At 41.0% G+C, this 19,655-nt stretch overlaps 1 protein-coding gene and 1 long non-coding RNA gene across 2 annotated transcripts in view; one reads left to right on the forward strand and one right to left on the reverse strand.

The window, feature by feature from the left end:
• Positions 1-10,411, forward strand: part of LOC147874143 (uncharacterized) — a 43,069-nt gene extending 32,658 nt beyond the window's left edge. The window contains exons 2-3 of the long non-coding RNA XR_015534648.1: positions 9,796-10,096; positions 10,223-10,411. This is a non-coding gene — a long non-coding RNA (uncharacterized LOC147874143). The remainder of the gene's footprint in view (positions 1-9,795; positions 10,097-10,222) is intronic.
• The window catches only part of Picot (putative inorganic phosphate cotransporter protein picot), a 100,433-nt gene that overhangs the window by 65,549 nt on the left and 15,229 nt on the right, over positions 1-19,655 (reverse strand). The window lies entirely within an intron of this gene.

The raw sequence follows: 19,655 nt of genomic DNA on the forward strand, positions 1-19,655 counted from the left end.
ATATAAATGAGGTCTACTATGAAATCAGGAGTAGAATTCATTCAGGGGACACTTTTTTATTCAATTAAAAAATTGTTATCATCTTGTTTACTATCCAAAATACTGAAGATCAGGATATATAAAACAATAATTTTGTCTGTTGTCTTGTATGGTTGTGAAACATCGTCTCTTACCTTGTATCTCACTATCAGCTGATCATCCGTGAACACACTCAAGACGTTCAAAACTACTTGGAACTCAGTAATTTGACGGATCATTGCAGAATTTCATCCCGAGGAGGTCGAATGAGCATTGACTGAATTTGTGTAAAAATTGCGCGTATGTGACATGGCGTCACGACGAAAACCCAAACCCTAAGTCTGACCTCCGGACTTGTATGAAGCCAGCCAGTCACAGGAAGACGATTTTGACTTGAATTTACATTATGATATTGAAATTGTACACGAAACCAGGGATCCCCAATTCATTTCCAATAAACCTGTAAAAGAAATCGAACCGAAAGCATCTTAATATCGTACGAGAAATCCGATTTATACAATCTGGTTAACGCATATGTGGAGAACAGGGGTCCATTGATCCTGTGTGCGTTATAACAATTGTAGTGAAGTTCAGTGTCAACAAAGCTATTTACAGATAACCCATAACACATCTGGCCGTGATTTACGACGCCGACCTCTTCTCTCGTTATATCTTCCTGTTATCGCGTCTTCCGGTTAGATGTCTGTCCCCAATATACCCGCATCCCGCTCATCGGACACGGTCCTCAACATAACCTACCTTTCCCCTTTGAACAACCAAGGCACAGTTACAACGGAACGACTTCAAATGGCTCCAGAAAGCGCGGGACATGAACGGTTACACATGACAGATCTGAATATTTATTTATTTTATTTAGTGTTCTGTCTGACGACAGGTCCATATGAACAGGATCCTTCCATCCTTTTCTCTTCTCGGACTGGGACCTGTTCATATACGTTCTTGGCAGATGATCCAGAAGTGGTTTGCCATTGCCTTCTTCTGTGTGTGAATGGAGTAATTGTTGGGATGCCACGGAGGAAAACTCCGTGTTGCCTAGACCACGGCCTTGCCCAACACAAGTTATAAATTCGGGCACCGCCGGGAATCGAACCCGAGACCCCAGGATTACAAGGCCAGCGTTCTAACCGCTAGACCACCGTGGCTATTTCTGAATAATTTATTTATTTATGTTTTATTTAGTGTTCTGTCTGACGAAAGGTCCATATGAACAGGATCCCTCCATCCTTTTCTCCGACTGGGACCTGTTCATATACGTTCTTGGCAGATGATCCAGAAGTGGTTTGCCATTGCCTTCTTCTGTGTGTGAATGGAGTAATTGTTGGGATGCCACGGAGGAAAACTCCGTGTTGCCTAGACCACGGCCTTGCCCAACACAAGTTATAAATTCGGGCACCGTCGGGAATCGAACCCGAGACCCCAGGATTACAAGGCCAGCGTTCTAACCGCTAGACCACCGTGGCTATTTCTGAATAATTTATTTATTTATGTTTTATTTAGTGTTCTGTCTGACGAAAGGTCCATATGAACAGGATCCCTCCATCCTTTTCTCAGACTGGGACCTATTCATATACGTTCTTGGCAGATGATCCAGGAGTGGTTTGCCATTGCCTTCTTCTGTGTGTGAATGGAGTAATTGTTGGGATGCCACAGAGAAACCGGGGAAGCCCCCGGAGGAAAACTCCGTGTTGCCTAGACCACGGCCTTGCCCAACACAAGTTATAAATTCGGGCACCGCCGGGAATCGAACCCGAGACCCCCAGGATTACAAGGCCAGCGTTCTAACCTGTAGACCACCGTGGCACAGATCTGAATAATGCTTTGAAAAGGATTTGCAAGGAAACGGGATCTGCCTAATTTAATGCACTATCCCTGAGGAAGAGAATAAACCCCAGTTGTGTAAAGCAAATAAAAGCAATAAGAAATATACAACGTTTATAACCGTAGTCAACAAGCTCGGAAAGTGCATTCCATGCCAGAATACACATACGATCCTCATGCGTTCTCTGCAAAGTGCATTTAGAGATATTAAATCCGCCTTGTTCGATAGTTACCATTTTAGCCACCAGATAGCACCACCTCCATGCCCACCTCATAACTTTCCTTATCCGTCATTTTTTCATCACAGTTCGGAGGATATTCAAAATTATGTATTCCATTTTTTTAGATTTCCCGATGCAACAAAGAATTTAAAGGCAAGCAATAACATCGCTGCCAACTCAGCAGTGCGCACGGCCTCCATATTGATCTTGCCCATGGAAGGAAACGCATTGGTCTCTGGTTATAGGTGAGACAAACGCACGGACAAGTCTGTCGATCAAAGGAACAAAAATTAAAACGCAATAAGGTGGAGGTCGGCTAACACTTCCATTTGATAACGACAAAATCAACGAGTGTCATTTGAAACATGCGTTGAATATCGTGCTATTCGTTGGCTCTTGTGAATACGCAACAAGAAACACGTGTGTCAGGTTCAGCAAATGATGTCACATTTGTTCCCTGAGCATTTGAAGGAATGCAGGTACGTGCTAGAGGTAATCTCGTCTCGATGACGGTAAGTACGTGCTCTTATCGGATACGTGATCAGCAGACGTGTCCTTGAAAGGCGTAGTTTTCGTCAAATCGCCACTAATGGACAATTTAACTCAGAACAGCCCTCACGGATACCGGAATGACGGGTTCGAATCCAGCCAAGATTCCCAGCGTCTTTGATTCAACGGGTCTTCGGATGGGCGAATACCACATTCCGAGTTCAGCAAAGCCCTTTCGTGGTCTCAATGAGACAAGATGTTTGTGAACCGCAAACAGAAATTTCATGACAACATGGCGACATTAGCACTCCGCGGGGTCTAATAAACTAATCAATATGAATAACGAGTACTGAGATCGGTCGACCATTATGTTGGTCTAATGCGGTTAGAACGCTGGCCTTGTAATCCTGGGGGTCTCGGGTTCGATTCCCGGCGGTGCCCGAATTTATAACTTGTGCTGGGCAAGGCCGTGGTCTAGGCAACACGGAGTTTTCCTCCGTGGCATCCCAACAATTACTCCATTCACACACAGAAGAAGGCAATGGCAAAACCACTTCTGGATCATCTGCCAAGAACGTATATGAACAGGTCCCAGTCCGGGAAAAGGATGGAAGGATCCTGTTCATATGGACCTGTCGTCAGACAGAACACTAAATAAAATAAATAAATAAATTATTCAGAAATAGCCACGGTGGTCTAGCGGTTAGAACGCTGGCCTTGTAATCCTGGGGTCTCGGGTTCGATTCCCGGCGATGCCCGAATTTATAACTTGTGTTGGGCAAGGCCGTGGTCTAGGCAACACGGAGTTTTCCTCCGTGGCATCCCAACAATTACTCCATTCACACACAGAAGAAGGCAATGGCAAACCACTTCTGGATCATCTGCCAAGAACGTATATGAACAGGTCCCAGTCCGAGAAAAGGATGGAAGGATCCTGTTCATATGGACCTGCCGTCAGACAGAACACTAAATAATAATAAATAATATGGACTCTAGGGCACAGAGGTTATAAACGAGGACGATTTACTTAAATTTCTTTCCAGTTTACTCAAAATACTAAACATAGGCCTGTAAGAAAGTTCAGCTGTACAATTTTATTTTAAACAAATATTTATCGTAATTTACTGTTGGTGTAAAATCAAATTTTCCCTACAAAATTTTTAGCGGCAACTATTTGGCATTATACAGATTGATAGAAATGAATATACGCGGGCCGCGGCTTGAGAACCCCTAGTTTACATAAAAACTTGCTGGAGATCATGATTTTGGTGCGTGTCGATGAGTCAGCGTCGAAGTTAATCAAATATTGGCTTGTGTCGTCAATTACAGATGACATTAGGTTGTAAGTTAAAAGTTTTATTTAAAACATTTTTCTTAGGTTTGTGGAAATACAACAAAAAACACCTTCAGACTCTGTGCGGTGTGCTTAGATCACAAATAAGTTAACGTACGTGAAGACTACGAGGTGCGATCGGAAGGTTTCCAGACTGCGCGTATAAAAACCCGTACACTTATCTCAGGTATTAAATTCATCCATCACCCTCGAAGTAGTTCCCCTGGGAGTGAACACAACGATCCCAGCGCCGCTGCCAAGCCTGGAAGCATCCCTGGAAATCTTTCTTTGTCAGCCTGTCAAGCACCATCTGCGATTCTGCCTGAATCTCTTGCCAAAGACTCGCCAAAACGGCTACGGAAACCTATGAAATGCTAAAGCAAGCATTTGGGGAGTCCGCAATGGGTCGTGCACAAACTTTTGTGTGGCATTCACGTTTTAAAAATGGCCAAACCTCTGTCGATGATGACGAGCGTTCTGGACGACCATCTTCGAGCACAACGCCCGAAAATGTTACGAAGATTCGGCAGGCCATTCACGAAGATCGACGTCGTACCATCAACGACTTGTGCGACATTGTTGGGATAGGCTATGGGACCTGTCAGCTGATTCTAAAGGAAGAACTCCACATGCGACGCATCCTGTCTGAGGACCAGAAGCAGAATCGACTTCTCGTTTGTCAGGAACTCAAAGATCTTGCAGGAACCGACCCCAACTTCCTTTCTAAGCTCCGTGTGACTTCTTCCTCTTTCCAAAGATGAAAATTCAGCTAAAGGGAAGGAGATTTGAGACGATAGAAGAGATTCAGGCAGAATCGCAAATGGTGCTTGACAGGCTGACAAAGAAAGATTTCCAGGGATGCTTCCAGGCTTGGCAGCGGCGCTGGGATCGTTGTGTTCACTCCCAGGGGAACTACTTCGAGGGTGATGGATGAATTTAATACCTGAGATAAGTGTACGGGTTTTTATAGGCGCAGTCTAGAAACTTTCCGATCGCACCTCGTACAAAGAGCGCATTCGGAAGACGCGCGCACTTGCGATGTGGGACGTTACTCCGTACTATCGAGTATCAGCTCACCGTCTCAGTTCGTGATATGATTAGATATGACACGTACAGCCATGAGTCGACTTCAGCACCTGCCGAGACAGTTGCGTCACGTGACGAAATGCAAGTGACGTGTTCTCCTTGCTCTCTTCTGCCCTCTATCTTCTCATTCGTTTTCCCCTGTTCGTCTCTTTATCTCCTCCTCACCTACATTTGAGCTTCTTCATCGCCAACTGCTAGTCCTCCAGGAGGTGAAGCCCCCAAACCAAGGGCGTTACTGACGCAGGACTGCGTTGAAGACGCTGATTGTATCACTTCACGATCTAATGAATATTTTTCGCTAAGTCATGACTAAGAACGCAAGGATTTTTTATTCAAGGCCTTATAAATGTGTGTTATGATCCGAAATTATTAGCCGATCGTATAGAATAAACCATTTGCTTAAACTATAATATATAATTTATCAGGAACTACAACGCAGGTCTCTTAATTAGACGTAAATGACCCCTTGTCTGTAATATATCAAACGCTGACTGACTAAAACACTACAGCATTTATATCGAATACGAGTGGAGAACGCAATCACTCATTTCGTTAACACTTTTCCCAAACAAATTTCTTAAGCACGTCCACACGTAGCACGTTTAACTAAAATCACAACTTTAAAATGTCATAAAAACGAATGTTAAGAGTGGAAAGGCGTTCTCCGATGGAGTTCGATTTTGAAGTTCATTTATTACACATGAAGTCTCTCGTTATAAAACTAATTCCAGAGTCCTGCAGACATTACAGACTCAGCAAATAGTTTTCTTGGTATTTCGTTGAAGATCCATCAAATCGTACGTAAAATGTACCAACCAGAAGTCTAGATCTTAAATCTATTCATGCCACGTAAAATGAACCATTTTATTTTAAAACGCATAACATTAGATTTAAGATTCATATAACATGCGAAATGAAGGATAAAACACTATGTTTCTCCTAAACGTTTGTATCTACCTACAGGTAGACAACTTTCTACGGTTTAAACCTGGGTTTAGACGGTGAGAAACCAGCATAACCTCACTTATGGAATGCTCTTATGATGCAACGATCAATGCGGACCTTGACTTTTGATCTCAGTACTCGCGCGGAAAAGCGATACTTGCGGTATCTAGTGACACGTATTGAAAATAAAGGTAGGTGTCATCTGTGGAACGTAATGTGAACTAGCTGTAATAGGTTGGGATTTCATAAAATGAATAATTTTTATGTCTCCGCACTCTAGCGGAAAGTTCAACATTTATCACCTACGCGGCAACGCTAACACAGTAGTGCCTACAACGAAGTTCCTGAGAACTACTTGCATGATCAACATATTCACGTGTTCCCGGATGTCAACGACTTGGTGGCGTATCTCCGTTATTGTCACGAAAATTTAATCAGCCCCTTTGCGGTCCGAAAAAAAAACGCGCTTCTGAAGACACAAATATTACCGTTTAGAGACCACACAGAAATAGCACCGGCTGAATGAACAAAACTTTGCATCTGCGATCTTAAACATCCGAGACACATACAAAATGCAGAAACGGATGTATTTTCTGTCATCCTCTACAGATTAGACTTTCAGAATCAATAACTCTGTATTATGCCCGCAGACTTTATTTCTATGGGTTTGTGATTCACGTATTAAACACTGGTTGTTATGCCTTATTTGAACGATGTGAATAAAATGAACGCACACAGGGTCGGCCATCTTGTCCATCCGTCTGTCCGCATAATTAAGAGAACCGCTGGATGGATTTGGATGAAATATGGTATGGTTGTTATACCACTGAGGACTACCTTAAAACCAGAATTCTTCGATTTTTAAACATGTTGACGAATAAATGTGCGATGTAGAGTCGACACTAGCGCCACTGACGGACCACCACAAAATGTTGTCTGGCAAGAGACCGTCGGATTAGTTCTTTGTTTTGTGCAAAAATAACAATATGGCGGTATACGTACGACTCGTACAAGTCCAGTACGCAACCACAGACCTATCTCTCTTCAGTGACGTATCGGAAGACATTAAGACTACATGGTTTTTACAGGTGGAAACTAAAGTTGTCAGAATAAGCAAACAGGCGTAATATTTTGTCATCTCAGAATTTTCGTATTCCAGTACGGATTACAGGGGTGGGGAACCTGCGGCCTTAAGGTCACATGTGGCCTTCTAGGTCCTTAAGTGCGGCCTTTTGACTGAATCAAAATTTTACAGAACAAATCCTTTTATTTTTATTAATACATTTTTCAAGACTCCCTTAAGGTCACAAATGACGGATATCCATCTAGAACAGTGGTATTCAACCTTTTTTGTTAGCGTACCCCCAGGTATAATTTCTCTTCAACTTTGTACCCCCAAAGTCGTTGGTGTATAATTCAAGTTATACATAGTATATAATCTACATCTAAAATAACTTAAATAATTACATTACTGATTATTCAGTCTTTATCATAAAATAATATATATATTTTTTTAAATTTCGCGTACCCCGGGGGCACGCGTACCTCAGGTTGTATACCACTGATCTAGAGGATGAACTGAAACTGCGGACCTCCATGCTGCAACCAAACATTCAAATGCTTTCCAACAAAAAACAGACACAACAAAGTCATTAAAAGATTAGTTAACTTTAAAATTAACAAATAGTTTTCATTTTTTGAAATTATTATTATTAGATTTTGACAAAATAATGTACATTTTTAAGTATATCTAATTGAAGTTTCCAACATGAAAAGGTTCCCCACCCCTGGATTACACCCTTCGAGTCTTGTTTCCTTGCACAACGTCGATACGCGGATTTTCGTAATGGAGACGAGTTGTTTTCTACGTGGTACGGACTGAATTTTTATTGTCATTTAGACTAGCTTCGGCTTCAAAGTGCTAATCGTATTATGGTTCATTACACGCGTGTGTCAAGTTCAGACACCAACGCTTTATTCGTCACTAATTTTCCGATTATCGATAAACTCGATATAAACGTCATCCTTGTACTTTGTAAGAATCGATAACGCTACTAATGCTTCCAGATGGGAGGTGGTTCCTGGGGTCGGCGTGCTAGGTTATGTTACATATCAGACAATGAAGATTGTGACACGTGCTGAGAGAAACGAAAATTGATTTGACGACAGACAGATAATCGAATACGTGCCTAGAAGCTAGACGAAACTTTAATATTTATTTTGTCTAGTATCGATTGTCCGTCAACGGAGTGGAAAAGTCTCTCATTGTTTCTACGCGTTCTGAATTAAAACAGACTTTAATTCAACGGACTCGGGAAAATTCGCTACGATGTGGCCGATTTGAAAACTTGTCTTCGTTGGTCGTGAAGTTTCTTCTGCGTACCTTCAATTTTAGTTTTGTTCACAACTGTAAAACACAGGTAGGCGTTATCTCGCGAGACAACTGTCGCTTAACATCCGCTCTGTACGATAAGCAAGAGTTCATCGATGTTACCACATTGGAATAACGCGGCATACCTAAGATCACGGGGTCAGAATATTATATTTCCACATGGATGAACCTTTATACAATTGCAGATTAATTAAGACAGACTAGATCAGGGGTGGGGAACCTTTTCATGTTGGAAGGCCACATTCAAGAAACTTCAATTAGATATACTTAAAAATGTACATTATTTTGTAAAAATCTAATAATAATTTCAAAAAATGAAAACTATTTGTTAATTTTAAAGTTAACTAATCTTTTAATGACTTTGTTGTGTCTGCCTTTTGTTGGAAAACATTTGAATGTTTGGTTGCAGCATGGAGGTCCACAGTTTCAGTTGATCCTCTAGATCAGTGGTATTCAACCTGGGGTACGCGTACCCCCGGGGGTACGCGAAATTTTAAAAAAAAATTATTTTATGATAAACACTGAATAATCAGTAATGTAATTTATTTAATTGATTTTAGATGTAGATTATATACTATGTATAACTTGAATTATACACCGACTTTGGGGGTACAAAGTTGAAGAGAAATTATATCTGGGGGTACGCGAACAAAAAAGGTTGAATACCACTGTTCTAGATGGACATCCGTCATTTGTGACCTTAAGGGCGTCTTGAAAAATGTATTAATAAAAATAAAAGGATTTGTTCTGTAAAATTTTGATTCAGTCAAAAGGCCGCACTTAAAGACCTAGAAGGCCACATGTGGACTAGATCCTTACTGAGTAAAGAACCCACTAAGAACAAGCAAATATTTTCTCACGACAAACTGGATTAACATGTTCCTCAGCTAATTCCAGACGCCTTGAACATTAATCCTAATTTAAAAAGCTTAGTTTTATAAATTAGGCAACTGGGCAGTTAACATTCTGGTAGCAGAACTGGAAGGTTAAAGCCGATAATGACAACGGACCACGCACTGCATTTTGGGCAAGATTCTCGTCTCCGACTAGGTCTTTGCAAGTGGATGCTTTCGGAGAAGTTTCCGAATTCAGTTCTGTACGGATTTCGCCGTCTTGTTGAGGTCCCCGCCCTAACAGGAGAGCTGTCAGCACTGACTAGGTCATACTCATTTTGCAACCTTCATTCATAATTAACTTCACCTCTCATTGATTTAAAATGATTTAGCTTTGGATAAGCTAAAGTTTTATTTTCCCACGTTGCACGGCCAAACAAAACTGTTAACGCGAGTATTAAAGAATTTAAATTACCATCTATTATTGAATTCCGTCTTGAACTTTGCCAACACATAACCAGGTGACATTTAATACGGCAGTTGGTGTTCTGTGATATTTTGTTGCCCACACTCCTTTGTTTATAAAGAAACAGGTATCGTCTGACGTTCGAGCAATGCAATCCTTTGGCTGTTTTACAGGAAAACCGAAAATCGGAGCGTACATTATGACACGTCTAAGCAGAGTATAAGGATATTTGAGGAAGATCTCATAAGTCAGCTCTCACTTGCTAGTAGCGTCTTCAAACGGCAAGACTTGACCTCAAGAAACTAAACCACGCAGAAGTTACAATAACGTAAAATATGACATAGAATACCAAAATTGTTATCCATTACGATACAGACCACGGTTTGAAGAATAATGTTTAAACCTCGACCCGACACAGTAATACTTCTAGATGTCTTCCGCCAGACACGTCATGTTTCTATCAACTCATCACTGGTATGTTTTATTAAATTAATTTAATTTTATTTTACTTAAACATTCTACTATTTATTTACTTCCATCATTTTGTTTTCTATATTACTCCATATTTATTAATGTTTTATTTAAATCATTGCTTTACAGACTAATATTGAACATCAGATGAACCACGCCATATAAAAACAATACCTTCGTTCTAATATATAAGAGTAATCTGATAAGAACATTTCAATAAACTGCATAACATTGTAAATGATTGTAATTCGAGTTTTAAATTTACCAATCTAATTTATACCTGAGGACGGTTAAATATAACCGAAACATGTCGTAAGAGACGTTCCAATTTATAAATCGATCATTCGATGCGGAACGTGAAATGATATTTTAAATATTTTATTATCTTATTAAAAATTGTGATTTGACGGAAAAATATTAAAACGGAACAAACCTACTCTCCAGGCGCAACTCATGATGTTTAGTCATGGTTCAGAATCAGAAATTCTGCTGAGATTTCCAGGCAAGCGCGTATCTGCCAAAGAAGGAAGTTGACGGTCCTGGAACTTCTAACACATCTGGTCATTTAGAAATAAAAAAAATGTAAAGTCATCTCGTTACGCGCTATGTAGGCGCTTGGGAGGAGAGTAATTATAGCTCCTACTCATTCTCAACCTCGGTGCGTGGTCAGCATCACACCCCCGGGGAGAGGACAAATGCAACAATTCGACCCAAGATCGCTGTGGTAAGGATTTAGAAGGAAGCAACCGTGGCCTAATCCGAGATATTATCCCAGTATTTACCTAAATGACCAAGACAAATCACAACAAACAAAAATAAAACATATTTGTTTATATTTGTTTAAATCTTGTCAGTCTAATCACAATAAAATTCCTATTAAATATTAAAATATTAAAATATTACTATAATTAACATTTAAATATTTAAAATATATTAAATGATGTTCTCTATCGAAATGTTCGATTTACATTAGATCATCACTTTTTTTACACGACATGTTTCAGTTCTAAAAGAACCATCTTCAGGTGTATAAATTATATAAACTTAAATATAATTTCTTAAATGCAACTTTTAGTCAGATGTTTATCAGATATCAAAATTATGTTTTCTTCCAGATTTTATTGTATTTTAATATCGTATTCGAAGTTGTTCTGTATATGTACGTCGTGCTTAATATGATTTTGTGTGCGTGAACGTTTTGTTGTTGTTTTTAACAGCCAGAAATGAAGTTGTGGAGGAGTTATGTCCGTCTGGAAGTATTGCCGTGTTTGAACTGAACCATCAATTTGGAGCCAGATAAACATCTGACTAAAAGTTGCATTTAAGAAATTATATTTAAGTTTATATAATTTTATACACCTGAAGATGGTTCTTTTAGAACTGAAACATGTCGTGTAAAAAAAAAGTGATGATCTAATGTAAATCGAACATTTCGATAGAGAATATCATTTAATATATTTTAAATATTTAAATGTTAATTATAGTAATATTTTAATATTTAATAAGACTTTATTGTGATTAGACGGACAAGATTTAAACAAATATATATTTATCACAATATGACGCAACTTTATCATCTCAAAAATAAAACAGTTAGAGGAGTCAGTCTTCAGGGCAAGATCTGAACCTGAGGCCTCGTGAATACGAAGCAGTGTTTTGATCTCGTTCAATTGTTTTTTTTTCCTTGTGCGAAAGCAAAAGATCGTTTAATTATTTCTGTTTGAAAGACGTAAAGATAATTGAGCTACTCCGCTGCAGGTCACCCTGTGGTAATTAATTGGTAAATCTTCCCTCTCTGACATGTTTGCTCGCCGAGCACCTATTATTTTTAAACAAACGCTACTGAATTAGTACGAGGAAACGCCCCGTAATTCAACACGTGACTGAACTAGCCACGTTGCACTGCGGCCGTTACGTAAAACATTTCAGTTGTGAAGCCTCAAGGGAAGAGACATCCTGGGAGACACGAGTAAGATGGAAGATAATATTAAAGCAGATATTGGAAAAGTAAGAACTGCCAACAAGAACCTGCTTTTATTACATAATAACCAGAAATCCTGGGGAATCAAATATTGCGCAACGTCGTTAGTTCGAATATCATCTTAGATTCCGAACTGTGACGCAGGAATTAGGATCAATTAGGGCCAATTAGGATTCGAGAAGGCAAACATCAGTGGAACAATTTCGCTATGCAGAGGTGCTGAACACCTACTGCACCAATTCAAGCGGCGACTGCACCAGTTAGCACAACGTTAACGCTTCTAATCCCAAGAAACGTCAAACCTCAAAGTAATCTGTTCTTCTGTCCCTCTTGGCAAACACAGGAATATTTCTTTAAGTACGCCAAAAAGCCAAGATTCCTCTGGTTATTACTGTTGAGAAATGTCGGTAATAAAGATCCAAGCTGCTGACTCACGCCTGCAACCGTTCAACACAACGTACAGTCCACGACTGTAATCTTGAGACTTGCGTGGGTGAAGCGGAAATATCAAACTGGCTGTTTGTATGGCGCTGTCCTATGTTACAGCGAAGCGGTCAGCGGCCAAAGTCCGAGAGATCAAATATTTTGGTATTTTCGCGCAGGTCGCTGCGCTGACCAGTAAGGCGCATGCGCAAGGAAGCTCTGACTGTGCAGTACAGGGAAGGCGCATGCGCAGGAAGGCCGTGTGCTTCTCTCACGTAGGACACAACAAGCGATTCCCTTATGTCATATGACACCCCATGCAGCTAGCACAGCTCGCTTCTTATCGCTTACGTACGACATTGCCTTAACGTACAGCACGCCATGGGCTTTTCCACTGTTGTCACTCATTCTTCTTTCTTTGACATGTCGCAATTCGTAATTAATTCTTAAATAACTCTGCACAAACCAAAGTAACCTTAAAACATAAGGCAATTTACCAATGGTGCCTAGAACGGAATTCAAAGGTGGAAGCCACTGGACCATGTGCGAAGTTGACCAAGCGGCAACTCACCGTTTATTCCACTACTATCAGTATCATCGTCATCCTCACCTGACAACTCGCCGGCATTTCCATAAGTTTATAACCAAAATACGTGATTTACGAGATGTACGAGGTGCGATCTGAAAGTTTCAAGACTGCGCGTATAAAAACCCGTACACTTATCTCAGGTATTAAATTCATCCATCACTCTCGAAGTAGTTCCCCTGGGAGTGAACACAACGATCCCAGCGCCGCTGCCAAGCCTGTAAGCATCCCTGGAAATCTTTCTTTGTCAGCCTGTCAAGCACCATCTGCGATTCTGCCTGAATCTCTTCTATCGTCTCAAATCTCCTTCCCTTTAGCTGAATTTTCATCTTTGGGAAGAGGAAGAAGTCACACGGAGCTAAATCCGGCGAATAAGGAGGGTGCGGGATGACGGCCATGGTGTTTGAGGCCAAAAACTGCCGAACTTTGAGGGCGGTGTGCGCTGGCGCGTTGTCATGATGCGTCGCATGTGGAGTTCTTCCTTTAGAATCAGCTGACAGGTCCCATAGCCTATCCCAACAATGTCGCACAAGTCGTTGATGGTACGACGTCGATCTTCGTGAATGGCCTGCCGAATCTTCGTAACATTTTCGCGCGTTGTGCTCGAAGATGGTCGTCCAGAACGCTCGTCATCATCGACAGAGGTTCGGCCATTTTTAAAAGTGAATGCCACACAAAAGTTTGTGCACGACCCATTGCGGACTCCCCAAATGCTTTCATAGGTTTCCGTAGCCGTTTTGGCGAGTCTTTGGCAAAATTTGATGCACACGCCATTCCGAAATCGCAGGAGGGTCGGTGTAATGCACTACAAAAACGCCCGTAACTAAGAAACAAATGCTAATTCGATGATGCCGGCTGGCACACTGATTCACTATGAATGTAGGCCGCATCCCCTAGCGGTAGAAGCTCGTACTACATCCGGTTCGCCCTCTATTGACACAGTCTTGAAACTTTCCGATCGCACCTCGTACATTATTACTACTACGTCACGAAGAGTCCTCGTGTTACGACTAGAGAAGGCAGACCCAGGACACGGACACAGTGACCAGGCAGTCTCGGACAGTGGACAAGAAGAGATCATCCATCTTCGCGGTAAAATGTTGTGGAACGAATCTTTTAGAGAGGCCTGGGAACAGGGCGGTTCGTTCTAACGGCGTTGATTGTCCGGAAGACCCGCATCAAGGTAGGTTACAGCATGATCCATCATTACATCACGACTCGGAGCGTCTTGTCGCACCAGACCCCGCAAGTCAGGTGCACTGACGATTTTCGTCCGAACTTATTTGTATGCGTTCTTTGCACTAAATGAAATATACAGCTGATTATACCTGACCGTCGCATGATTCAACTCGAGAAACACTAAGACAGTTTTGTATGAAATTTGGTATTGACATTATTCCACTGGGGACTGCCCTAAAAACTTACAATTTCCTACAGTCGGTTTTCAAACTTGGCGTACAAACAAATTTCTAAGGTAGGATCTGACTAGTGTCACGTACAACGGGGCCATAGAAAGAAAGCAACCACGCTACACGCCTATTGGTGCTTGGGGGGAGTGGAAGTATAGCTCCTACTCATTCTTGACTTCGTCACTAGATGGGGTGAGTGGTCAGCACCAAGCCCCGGCCGCGCTTTAACCCCGGGAAAGGACCCCGGTACCCACTGGATAGGAGGCTGGGTGGGCCCCCAGAACCGGTCTGAACGTAGAGGCGGGGATCGAACCCCAGTCGTCCAGCCCGTAGCTAGTCACTATAATGACTGAGCTATCATCAAGAACCAAGAATGGTTATAGATCTTCAAAAAATGCAAAACCTGGATGTAATTCTTTACGTAATTAAAATAAAACAACAAAAGTATCTCGATTTGACGAGAAGTCGATCCTACGACCACTAGCACAGAAGCAATGCACCTCATTGGCTCTGATCTGCATTACTGACTGAAGGCATTAACACCCCGTTATTTGTATAATCGCAAACTAAGTTGTCTAAGTAAGATAACCGGCATCCTTAATTAACAACTTTACAAGGAGCGTATGTGTGTATTCCGGTAAGATTAAACTTTTCCAGTCTTGTTACGTAAATTGAAAATATTTGCTAATTCAGAGGCGGGGAAACGAGCAGTCATTAAAATGTGGAAGCTGATATTCGATGTCAGAAGAATTCTTCATTGAAATGAAGATGGCTAAGATCCAATCGAGTCCAGTTCTTTGTTCCTATCCCAAGAAGACAGCCCTTAGCTTCCGTGCTTCAACTTTCTTCAATAAAATCAGCTGTACAAATATGAAACAATTTCTTAAAATACAATTCTATACACATCTGTACCTTAAGTATAATTATGTACTTACTTATCGTTATTAAAACAGTCTGTTCGTGATTCTTAACCACAAAAACGAGTTTCAAGGTCAATTACATAATTTACCCGGAATGAACACTGGAAGTAGCCAGTTAAGAAAGACGGATATCCAAGGCTTCGTGTTGAGCTCTCTGCGCATGCTATGAGTAGTACCGCTGCCTGTTGCAAACCCAGTACCAGTAGTGCGGTCTTGTGGGAAGGCAAGATAAGCCTCCGATAAATCTGCAGTAGCTTCACATTTTGCCTCGAGGTTTACACTGATATTTAAAAGTCCTAACGTTCAGCACGACTAAAGGTACAATTTGGCTGCACGCGACAGAGACAAGCGACCGAGGCAGGCGACAGAGTTACGAGATCGAGACTGGTCGCTTCCTGTCTGCTCTCTGTACAATCGTATGAAGTACAATTACGAGCGCGAGACAAAGACAGGCGACAGAGACAAAGCACAGGAGACGGCTCTCGGACCAGTAGTGTCTCGCGACGGGCTCAGGCAGCACGTGCGTTGTTGAGTAAAATAATGACAGAAATTAAATTTACTGGTGACCAAGATGAGCAATTGGTAGAATTAGTAGCAGAAAACCGACCACTGACCACCGACAGAAAGATCCTTCTTCACGTCTGGTTTTGAATATTGAACTCATAGGTTTTCTTTGTTTCATTCTCAACAAATAACACAGCAACACATCATCTTCTTCGAGTAACCTTTTTAGAAGCATTTGTGTACTAATTTTCCACAGAATATGTGCACGTATGTCTCAACAAAACAAAGAAAACAAACACTTTGCCGCATGTCTCGGTCGTCACCTCAGAAGTGTGTGGCGACAAGCTTGCGATGTGTCCGTCTCCCGTCTCTGTCGCCTGCCTCGGTCGCTTGTCTCTGTCGCGTGCAGCCAAATTGTACCTGAGCTAGACGTACCCGTTTGTCTGCTTTCGATCTTCCAAGAGCTTTCTTCACCAAAATTTTGTCGGCGTCCTTTCTGCCCCTCATGCCAGCCTCATTCGTGGCCCATCATAACATCACACATCCTTCATTATGTACGCCGGGGGACAATTTTCGGACGTCTTAGTACTAAAACAAGCCACCCAGGTGACTCGCTTTTCAAAATTTAAAACCATAATTGTGCTTCATTTGGATTTAAGTGAAAGTCTTTATCCTAGCTATAGTTCAACGTATTTGTGACAGTTACTGTCCAAATATATTTACGCTAATATTAAATTTCAGTGTTAACATTGACATTTCTTCAACTCAGACGATTTTCCAACTTCGCCAGTGAAAACCTTGCATTTTCCCCATGAGCTGTTGAGTCTGGTACGAGACATTTTTTCGCAATAGCTACACTCACGGGAGCCCAGTGTTGAAACAGTCACATCACATCATTTTTAATTTCTTCGTGTGGTAAGTAACCAGCTGTTCACTGTGTTGTCAATCTATGATTTAAGCACGTGTAATCCTGGGGTGTCGGGTTCGATTCCCGGTGGTGCCCGAATTTATAACTTGTGTTGGGCAAGGTCGAGGTCTAGGCAACACGGAGTTTTCCTCCGTGGCATCCCAACAATTACTCCATTCACACACAGAAGAATGCAATGGCAAACCACTTCTGGATCATCTGCCAAGAACGTATATGAACAGGTCCCAGTCCGAGAAAAGGATGGAAGGATCCTGTTCATATGGACCTGTCATCAGACAGAACACTAAATAAAATAAATAAATAAATTATTCAGAAATAGCCACGGTGGTCTAGCGGTTAGAACGCTCTCCTTATAATCCTGGGGTCTCGGGTTCGATTCCCGGCGGTGCCCGAATTTATAACTTGTGTTGGGCAAGGCCGTGGTCTAGGCAACACGGAGTTTTCCTCCGGGGGCTTCCCCGGTTTCTCCGTGGCATCCCATTCACACACAGAAGAAGGCAATGGCAAACCACTTCTGGATCATCTTCCAAGAACGTATATGAACAGGTCCCAGTCCGAGAAAAGGATGGAAGGATCCTGTTCATATGGACCTGTCGCCAGACAGAACACTAAATAATAATAAGATGAGGTGGTATAGCGGTTAGAACGCTGGCCTTGTAATCCTGGGGTCTCGGGTTCGATTTCCGGCGGTGCCCGAATTTATAACTTGTGTTGGGCAAGGCCGTGGTCTAGGCAACACGGAGTTTTCCTCCGTGGCATCCCAACAATTACTCCATTCACACACAGAAGAAGGCAATGGCAAACCACTTCTGGATCATCTGCCAAGAACGTATATGAACAGGTCCCAGTCCGAGAAAAGGATGGAAGGATCCTGTTCATATGGACCTGTCGTCAGACAGAACACTACAAATAAAATAAAAACTGCTACCACAGAGTTACTTATTGTTTTCGCTGTTATTAGCTTCTGACAGTAAAACACATATTCACATTAATTATTCTCCCTCTGCAGACGCGGCCAATGTCGGTCCCGCAACGTCGTCAGATTCCACGGAATGCCTCAGCTCGCGAATGCTGTGTTATCAAGTACGATGAGTGAGTTACAAATAATTAGCAAAGCAAATGAACAAGGAGACGTAATACAGCTTGTCACTTTGAACAGCCTTGAAAAGAAAAGCTGGACCTAGCTCCCGAAAGACGTCGCTCACAATTTCTCCAGGACTACACGTTGTTTCCAACTAAACAGTGGCTGGTGTCTTCGTGAAATGCGGTAACATCTTAAGACCTTGGCCGGCGCATTTCATTGAAGTTGTATTCAAGATTGCAGTCAATGCGTCTATAAAATACGGAGAGGGGATATTTTAGAAATGAAGGCAAGACCGCGTTAACAAAATTTCCTTCGCGTATTTTAATCCATTTTCACATAACAAACGCCAAGTATGAAATCTCCACCCCCTCCCGGGGGGACACCGCGTAAACTGGCCACTTGAAACAGAAACCTGATAATACAGATATTTGTTTAAATCTTGTCAGTCTAATCACAATAAAATTCCTATTAAATATTAAAATATTACCATAATTAACATTTAAATATTTAAAATATATTAAATGATGTTCTCTATCGAAATGTTCGATTTACATTAGATCATCACTTTTTTACACGACATGTTTCAGTTCTAAAAGAACCATCTTCAGGTGTATAAAATTATATAAACTTAAATATAATTTCTTAAATGCAACTTTTAGTCAGATGTTTATCTGGCTCCAAATTGATGGACTTTTATAAAAGTTCACATTGGAATATTTTACATAAATCCATTATATATTATTTAAATCTTGTCCGTCTAATCACAATAAAATTCCTATTAAATATTAAAATATTACCATAATTAACATTTAAATATTTAAAATATATTAAATGATGTTCTCTATCGAAATGTTCGATTTACATTAGATCATCACTTTTTTACACGACATGTTTCAGTTCTGAAAGAACCATCTTCAGGTGTATAAAATTATATAAACTTAAATATAATCTCTTAAATGCAACTTTTAGACAGATGTTTATCAGATTTCAAATGATGTTTTCTTCCAGATTTTATTGTATTTTTTAATATCGTATTCGAAGTTGTTCTGTATATGTACGTCGTGCTTAAAATGTTTTTGTGTGGGTGAACTTTTGTTGTTGTTTTTGTATCATCCAGAAATGAAGTTGTGGAGGAGTTACGTCCGTCTGGAAGTATTGCCGTATTTATCACAATATGACGCAACTTTATCATCTCTGATAATACAGATTAACAGGGCTTACACATTCTTACATTCGTCTTATTTATCTATAAATAAGTAGGACGCTCTTAAATAACTACATAATAAATACGAGATACGAGAGTTTCATGGTCTCCACGAAACTCTCGTATCGTGGAGACCAAGTGTTACGCGAGTGTCATTTCATTGCATAGCATAGCAAGTGGCGGTCGAAACAATCTTGTCTCGAAGTCCTGGCTTCCATAAGTTTCTTTTATACGCGCCAAATCAGTCAACGGTGAATACGGACTGTAAGAAGCTTCTGTTCATATATGTCAACGCAAAAGCCCGAATGTTGGTGAAACCTAGGATTTACCAAACAGTGGTTGGTAAAAGCCAGAAAAAAGAACTATTCGTGTTTTATTTCGGTGTCTTACCAATGTGTGTTGGTAAATTCAGAATTTACCATAAGTAAGTAGTAAAAGGTAAGGTTAGGCTAGGCTAAGTTAGATGTCTCAAATTTTTTATTTCAAAATTTTTATAAGATGGTAAAGTTGCGTCATATTGTGA

Source organism: Zootermopsis nevadensis, unplaced genomic scaffold, assembly GCF_977971745.1.
Source record: "Zootermopsis nevadensis isolate Lab colony 2312 unplaced genomic scaffold, Znev_1.0 Znev_ptg000011l, whole genome shotgun sequence".
Lineage (NCBI taxonomy): Eukaryota > Metazoa > Arthropoda > Insecta > Blattodea > Termopsidae > Zootermopsis > Zootermopsis nevadensis.